Source organism: Mirounga angustirostris, unplaced genomic scaffold (genome assembly GCF_029215605.1).
Source record: "Mirounga angustirostris isolate CCGP_5_RB_7025 unplaced genomic scaffold, mMirAng1.0.hap1 SCAF_13, whole genome shotgun sequence".
In the NCBI taxonomy this organism is placed as follows: Eukaryota; Metazoa; Chordata; class Mammalia; order Carnivora; family Phocidae; genus Mirounga; species Mirounga angustirostris.
This window is the reverse complement of record NW_026991721.1, coordinates 25945021-25952517: the sequence shown is the minus strand read 5'-3', so window position 1 is coordinate 25952517 and position 7497 is coordinate 25945021. Positions and strand designations below refer to the sequence as shown.

Below are 7497 nucleotides of genomic sequence, written 5' to 3'. Positions count from 1 at the left end.
TAGATGTCAGGGTGTTGGCCCTTTTTTATGGATTTTGAGGGGGGCTCTTTGTGCCTCCTGGATTTTGATGCCTGTTTCCTTCCCTAAATTAGAGAAGTTCTCCACTATAATTTGCTCCAATATACCTTCTGCCCCCCCGTTCCTCTTCATCTGGGGTCCCAATTATTCTAATATTGTTCCGTTTTATGGTATCACTTATCTCTTGAATTCTCCCCTCGTGATCTAGTAGTTGTTTGTCTCTCTTTTTCTCAGCTTCTTTATGTCCATCATCTGGTCTTCTATATCACTAATTCTCTCTTCTGCCTCATTTATCCTAGCAGTTAGAGCCTCCATTTTTTATTGCATCTCATTAATAGCCTTTTTGATTTTGACTTGGTTAGATTTTAGTTCTTTTATTTCTCCAGAAAGTGATTCTCTAGTTCCTTCTATGCTTTTTTCAAGCCCAGCTAGTATCTTTATAATTGTTATTCTGAACTCTAATTCCAACATCTTACTAATGTCCATATTGATTAGGTCCCTGGCAGTCAGTACTGCCTCTTGTTCTCTTTTTTGAGGTGAGTTTTTCCATTTTGTGATTTTGTCCAGAGAGGAATAGATGAATAAGACAACAAAAGGCAACAACGACCCCAGAGAAATAAATACTAAACCAACTTAGAAGAGACCGGAAACTAAAAAAAAAAAAAAAAGAAGAGACCGGAAACTTTGGCGGGGGAGGGGAGAATATGATCAGGTGGGTGAATAGAACAGAGCCATACACTAGATTTTGGGTGTATTTTGGTCTGTTAGAAGAAATTGCATCCCAAAATTTTAAAGAAAGAATAACATATATATACAAAAATAAGCTTAAATACAATGAAGGGATAGAATATGACTGTAAAAATGAAAATTAAAAAAGATTTTCAAAAAGGAATTGATAAGTTGGTTGAAAAAGGAAAGAAGAAAAATTTTTTAAAAAAGAAAAAATAACGAAAATTAAAAAAATTAACTTTGAAAGACTAAAGCATCATGGGGAAAAAGCCATGGATTCTATGTGCATTATTCCCCTAGCACTGGAGTTCTGCCATTCTCATTGATCGGTAAACTTGGTCTTGGCTGGCTGTTCTCACTGATCTTCTGGGGGAGGGGCCCATTGCCGTGGTTCCCAAATGTCTTTGCTGGAGGCGGAATTGCCCCGCCCTTGCCTGGTCCGGGCTGAGTAATCTGCTCCAGTTTGCTCTTGGGAGCTGTTTTTCCCTGCAAGCTTTCCGTACAGCTTTGGAGGCCGAGAGTGAAAATGGCGGCCTCCCAATCTCCGTCCCGGAGGAGCCGAGAACTCAGGGCCCCACTGCTCAGTGAGCCCCCAGAGAAAAGCCGTCAGTCACTCCCGTCTCCCTGGTCTCCGGCCGCACTCCGTGCTCACCCGGCCTGTGACTGAGCATTTGTATCTCTGGCACCCGACCCCCATGTGGAGTCTCCAAACCCAGCAGATCCCTGTGGTGCGCTCCCGCGCTGCTCCTCCTGAGGGAGGAAGGGGAGTCTCCCCAGGATCTGCCGCTTTTTGGGTCCCTGCTGGAGGAGCAGTGGCCCAACTGTGCCGCGGATCACGGTTTATGGCAACCCCGAGCTGAGAGCCCACACCTCAGCTCCGTCTCTGCAGCCGGCTTCCCCGCTCCGATACCTGGGAGCTCTGCCGCACTCAGGCACCCTGGTCTTTCTGTGACCCCGAGGGTCCTGAGACCACACTGTCCCGCGAGAGTTCCACCCCCGCTTAGCCACTGGAGAGACATCCCTCAGCAGAGCCAACTTCTAAAATTTCCGATTTTGTGCTCCGAAGCTGTCACTTGCCAGAAGCGGCCCCCTCCCCCGCCGTCTATCCTCCCGAATATCTCCTCAGAATCACGCCACATATCCTACCTTCCAGAAAATGGTCGCTTTTCTGTTCAGAGTTGCTGCTATTCTTTTCTTTGATCTCTGGTTGAGTTCGCAGGTGTTCAGAATGGTTTGATAACTATCTAGCTGAATTCCTGGGACCAGACGAAATTTAGGTCTCCTACTCCTCCTCCATCTTAGACACTCTCCTATTCAACATTTTTTAGAATTTATTTAGTTCATTCTTTTCATTAATTCCTAACAACATTTTAGAGCTGAAAATAATTCCAATACTCAAATTGTGCAAGGTTGGCCCTTCCTAACAAATTCCAAGGCCAGTTTTACTTATGAACAAAACTGGAAGAATCTGAAGTTAAAATTAGCAAATTGAAAATATTGCTGAGCTTAAAAGAAAATATAAAATACAGGACAGTTAGATATGTGCATAAGGATGGATTAACATTTGGAAATCTATTAAATATATTGTCATAATAACAAAAAAGAAAATCATTATCATTTGATATTTGTTTAAAAGTATTTGATAAAATTCCACACCTATTTAGGATTTAGGAACAGGGAAGTCTCAGAGGGTGTGTGGGCCAGGGATGGCCCCAAAGAGTAGGAGGCGTGGGGGGGGGAGGGGCCTAAGTGTCACTGCTAAGCACTCTCAGCCAGAATCCAGAGTAGGACCCTTCAAGGATAGGTGCAGGTGCAATGGCGTCCAAAGAGGAGCAAGCAGTAAAAAAAATCTCAACATGGAAAATGCCAGCCAGGAAAACAGAAAAAAGGACGAATAGGAGCAAGTTGCTAATAAAGGAGAGTCCTTGGTCCTCCCTTTGGAAGCTGGTGAATATTGTGTGCCTAGAGTAAATCATAGGTGGATGCATGTTAGGCAGCCCATCCTGCAGTGTAGGTGGGACATGATTCAGAGACTTGGAGAGCTGCAGGCAAGGATGAGAGAAGAGAATATGGAAAGGATTGGGGAGGTGGTGAGACAGCAGATGGAAAAGCTGAGGGAAAAGTAATTCAATCATAGTCTGCAGGTGATTAGCACTGACCTTCCTTACCATGACCATCATGTTGTGTTTTGCCTTATGACTTGAATCCTGATATTTTCCCTCAAGTTAATAGGAAGACTCATCTGCTTCCTAAACTTGCATGTTCTCCATGTACCTTTGTTGTAAACCTTTCGGTGGTAGATGTCTCTTGTGGGTTTCCAATGGCCAGCTTCTAATTGAATGTTGTATTTTGACCCAATCTGTAAGATTCTGTCAGTGGGGGAGTTTTACCCTATTGTATGGCAAGATGCTCATTATATATTGTGAAGTTCATAAAGCAGTTTAAAAAGGTGAAAAAAGAAGGGCGCCTGGGTGGCTCAGTTGGTTAAGTGTCTGCCTTTGGCTCAGGTCATGATCCCAGGGTCCTAGAATCGAGCCCCACATCGGGCTCCCTGCTCAGCAGGGAGTCTGCTTGTCCCTCTGCCTGCCACTCTCCCTGCTTGTGCTCTCTCTCTCTCTCTCTTCCTCTCTGACAAATAAATGAATAAAATCTTTTTTTAAAGATTTTCAGTTTTTTAAAAAGCGAAAAAAAGAGAAAAGAAAAAAGAAAAGGGAATCTTTAAAAACTAGGAACAGAAGGAAACTTCCCTGCTTGATAAAGACTATTTCCCAGAAATCTACAGCAGGTCATTTTAAATTACAGTAATGGTCACTTTCACGTCTGCTCAATGCTGCACTGGAGGTCCCAGTTAATGCCAAACGAAGTATAAATGTTGAAAAGTGAGACAGATCTGTCAATATTTTCAAGCAATATGATTTTCTACCTAGAAGGTACAAGTAAGTCAATTGATGAACTATTAGAAATAACAATAAAATCCAGTAAGGTGGTCAAATAGAAGATCAACTTACAGAAATTAAGAGTTCCCTATACTCCATCAGTAATGGATTCGAAAAATGTTATAAATGATAAAATATACTCATGATAGCAATAAAAACCATAAAACATCCCAAAACAGTTCCTTTTCTGGCCATCTATGAACTCCCAATTACCTAAGGCTGTGGTCAGTCTTATTTGATCTACCAGTAATATTTGACAAAGCATATCACTCCTTTCTTTTGGAAACATTTTCATCACTTTACCTCCAAGATACATATATACTCATATCTTGGTTTTGCCAATACCTCATTGGCCAAAATTACGTATATACACACACATATATATGTGTGTCTCTCTATATAATATATATTATATATTATTCATATATATATATAACATATCAGCCAACATCATTCATAAGACCAATGCTATTAACACATATATTATAATATTTTATTACTATATTTATTTAATATATCTAGTGTATATCAATATGCTTAATATATTAATATCCTTAATATATATAATTATAATATATAATATATATTAATATTTAATATATTTATTACTATTACTATGAATTTCACCACTTGCAGTGTTCCCATGAATCCCCCAGGTGGCAGACAAATACAATTTCCACTTGATTAAACTAACATGGCATGGTAAGAATGTTACTTTCTTATTGATTATCAATTAGAAATACTAATCAGAATTCTAGAATACAGGCCAAGTATACTTACCATATGATTATGGAACAAATTTCTTATAATTTACATTAGAAGTTCATTAGAAACATAAATGGCATTTGTTAAATTGCTGAGCAATCATTGTAATTAGGCACTTTGGTAAATATATATCCACCTGATCCACCATCCTAAACATTTAGAAGTGTATCTGCTGGGTAGGAAAGTTAATACTGGTCCTTAAGGATCTGAAAAAAATCAATTAAGCATCACTGATAATAAAGCAAAAGCTCTGTTAGCCAACTAACTGGGTTTTTAAATCTCTAAATTCTTTAGAGATTTCTACCATTATTATTAATTTTAAACTCTTGTCAGTCAAAATTGTCCCTAAAGGGCTGGGTGCCTGTTATACTTGATATAATTTACCCACTTGCTATAAATACATAAAGTGTACCCCACCTCCTCACACTCACAGCTGTTTTTCTAATGTTTGAGTCTGCTTTTGATGTTTTGATGTATTTTATAAGAAAGTAGCATGACCACAGATAGGCAGAGGGGTGGGCAAATAGTTTGAAGGCTTGTGTGAGAAGGACACAAATATAATGGGGACTTTATTTTTTAAAGTATCAATAACACTACCAAGTAATGAATTCTCTATGTACATGATGAAAAAGACTGGAAAGACTATTGACTCATCTTGAATTGTTAATTAAACACATCTCTTACATATTTCCTAAATTTAATCTGACTCTACTGCTGGCTTTTAAAATGATTTGAAAAGCAAAAAAATATATATATATATATATAGAGAGAGAGAGAGAGAGATAATCAGTTAAAAACCATCTGGGCATTGTTAAAATTATATTCATTGTTCTAAATATTGAAAAAACGTTCTTAAATTAGTCAAGAACTAGAACAACAATATTGGCAAAAACCGAGAGGAGAAAAAAAAGCCAATTATAATCTCACTACTTTGAAAAACAGTTTTTATTTCACATAGTCCCTTTTTGTATTCAGTCATATGTACACATTTTTCCCATCGTAGAAAACATTTGATATATACAATTTTGATTTCTGTGAAGAGCTGTTTTTTTGTTTTTAAAAATGTGGGGCCAGAGGGTATCTGGCTGGCTTAGTCAGTGGAGCATGAGACTCTTGGTCTTGGGGTTTGGGTTCCAGCCCCACGTTGGGTATAGAGAATACTTAAAAATAAAATCTTTAAGGAAAAAATCGGGGGCTGATGCTAAGTATGGCATAGACTTTATACTGACTCTAATTGCCTTTTTTTTCCTTAAGATTTTATTTATTCATTTGACACAGAGAGAGAGCACAAGCAGGGGGCGCGGCGGGCAGAGGGAGAGGGAGAAGTAGGCTCCCTGCCAAGCAGGGAGCCCAGCGCTGGCCTGATTCCCAGGACCCTGGGATCATGACCTGAGCAGAAGGCAATGGTCAACTGACTGAGCCACCCAGGCGCCCCTCGAATTGCCTTTTAAGAGAAGCTAAACACTTTTGTCAGGGATGGGCATCGAAGTCAGAATCTACCCTGTAGATAGACTCTCCACTAATGAATTAAGAAATCCAATCACATGTACCCTACTTGAAAGGTTGGAGAAAGTAGAGAGATACCAGGAGAGAAAGACCATGTGGACTCTGGTATAACCAGTCCTTGAACTGTCTCGGTTATGAAATGGCTTAATAATTTTAAACCACACATGCCCTTAACAGCTAACCCCCTTTTCCCTTAAAACTGAATGAACTTCTGTTCTTTGTAAACTAGAGTATGACCCAACCACATTTTGATAAATTATTGATTCGTGTCCTCTTTCCCCTTCTTATTCTGTTTCCTCGCCTTTCATGGGAGCTTGTTCAGCAAATGATTCATTTGAAATAGAAATAATTTTTAAAAACGGATCTTATCAACTCTGAAAACAACTTGCTATTGCATAAAAATAAAGAATATTTTAGAACTTTGCTTCCACAGTTTCATTATTTTCCCCGATCCTGAAAATTGTATAAAAGATGTATTCATTTTCTGGGAGAAAAATCCACAATCTCCATAAATTTATGTTATCTAAAATGCCATGTTTTCAGGACATGAATTTAGCCCACAAAAGACTCTCAGTAAAATATGTATGCCTCATAATCTTTGGTGAAATAATATTCTGCACAATAGTACAATACTACCACTATACTCTGCTTTTCATCCAAAGACTCTTCTAAATTCTTTTTATGAGGCAACACATACTTTCAACTCTATGATGGTCATTTCATTGTTTACTGGTAATAGTACACAGAAGGATGGAATGTGCTATCCCTGGCATGAAGAGTTCTGTTGGAAGTTTAGAGAGAATAAAATGTCTCCATACTTCAGTGACTACAGAGAAAACACTTGTGGAAAAGAGCAAAGTTCCAAGAAGTATATATTTATTATCTCTGTGATGGTTAGTTGGAACTCTTGGTCAATGAGATCATGGTTTTAATCCCAATGTGGCTCATTTGTCTTTCCTCGCACCCTTAATCATGACATGCACCCGTAGCCCCAGCCAACTGCTTGACAATGTCTCTTCTTGGCCCAAAGGGGGGCCTGTTAAGAGAATAAAATAATTTGTGCAACTCCACCACTATAACTGAAGAAATAATTTAAAATTCTTGTCCAACTGACAATGGATTAATAGTTAATCATTTTCATCTAGACATCAATAGTTGTATAGAAAGGCACTGCTTATATATACACGAACAATTCCTAAATGATCTAGATGAACAATTAATTGATTCTGCACAACAGAATATATAAATGTTTCTATATATTTATATACAAACTATAAATATAAATAAATGTAATATATATAATTCTGCATAATACCCAGAAGTGGAATTGCTGCATCATATGGTAGTTGCATTTTTTATTTTTTTGGAACCTCCATACTATTTTCCATAGTGACTGTACCAATTTACATTCCCACCAACAGTGTACAATCCCATCTTAATAGTGATGGGATTTCCCAAGTGTGTTTCATTGTGTGTCAGTGTATAGATAGAGTATCACTTTTTAAATTTTATAATTGGAAGTTCGTACTTATGACCCTTGAGA

The 7497-nt window shown here is 38.3% G+C and overlaps 1 pseudogene; it reads left to right on the top strand.

Moving 5' to 3' along the window:
• Positions 1-2562: 2562 nt before the first annotated feature.
• LOC123856440 (protein BEX1-like) lies at positions 2563-3082 on the top strand (annotated as a pseudogene).
• Positions 3083-7497: the final 4415 nt, after the last annotated feature.